We start from the raw sequence: 979 nt of genomic DNA, 5'->3' as shown, positions 1-979 counted from the left end.
GTGTCCAGCTTTGGTCTATGAAGAGATCCACAGAGACCAAAAGAAACAAGGCCACAGTTAGTGCAAAGCTCATCCAAAAAATTCCCTATTTCCAGGATAAGCAATTACAAGTCTGAGGATCATAGTTTGCCTTCGCAGAAATGGCTCAGAGAACTTAAATATATATATATATACACACACTGCAGAGCACTAGCAGAACAGCTGCAACACCAGCCCTTTTGCAGGAAGGCACTTCCTACAGACAGGAGGGATAAATGACAAGAGCGAGCACTATTGTCTTGATTCACCCTATCAAAATGCAAGCATTTATTCAAGATGCCTAAACGAGGAGAAAAAGAAGTGAACTGAACCCGAGGCAACACCCACCTCCTTACCTGGGAGACAGCAGGGAGTGGAGGAGACGGCCCTTATCTCAGTATCTGGACTAGGGCTTGGAGACCACATGGGTAGGGCTGTGGTTGGTGACTCCCCTGCAATTAGGGTGAAACCCGAAATCCCTACGGAAAGGTAAGTCTCTGGACTTTGTGGTTGTACAGCAGCACCAGCCCGACACTGGCTCAGAACAGTCCCGAGCATCTCGATGGGCTGCCACTCCCCAGCTACGGGGATGTTCCCAGCACCTTGCTGCACAGATACTGCATGCGGGCAGCTGCTGGAAGATGGCAGAAATCAGGGTTCAGTTCCCTGCTGCTGACGAGAAACAAATTAAAAATAACCTTAAAATACAGTACAATTCAGTCCCTCAAGCTCACTAAGCAGCGGATGGGTTTGCATACCTGGGAGGCTGGCAGCATGCTGCTCTGCAATTACAGAAGCAGCACCCTGGAAGATGATCAGCATCTTCTGTGATACGTCCATCCTTCCACTGAGGTCTTCAAAGCCCGCATACTTGGAATCCCAAAGTACAGCTAATTTGCTTAAGACCCAAAAGCCCACTTTTCCGCTTCTGAACTGGCAGGGACAGGAATGAAAACAGAAA

The sequence above is a fragment of the Falco naumanni genome, chromosome 10 (assembly GCF_017639655.2).
Source record: "Falco naumanni isolate bFalNau1 chromosome 10, bFalNau1.pat, whole genome shotgun sequence".
Classification (NCBI taxonomy): Eukaryota; Metazoa; Chordata; class Aves; order Falconiformes; family Falconidae; genus Falco; species Falco naumanni.
Note: the sequence above shows the minus strand (reverse complement) of the source record.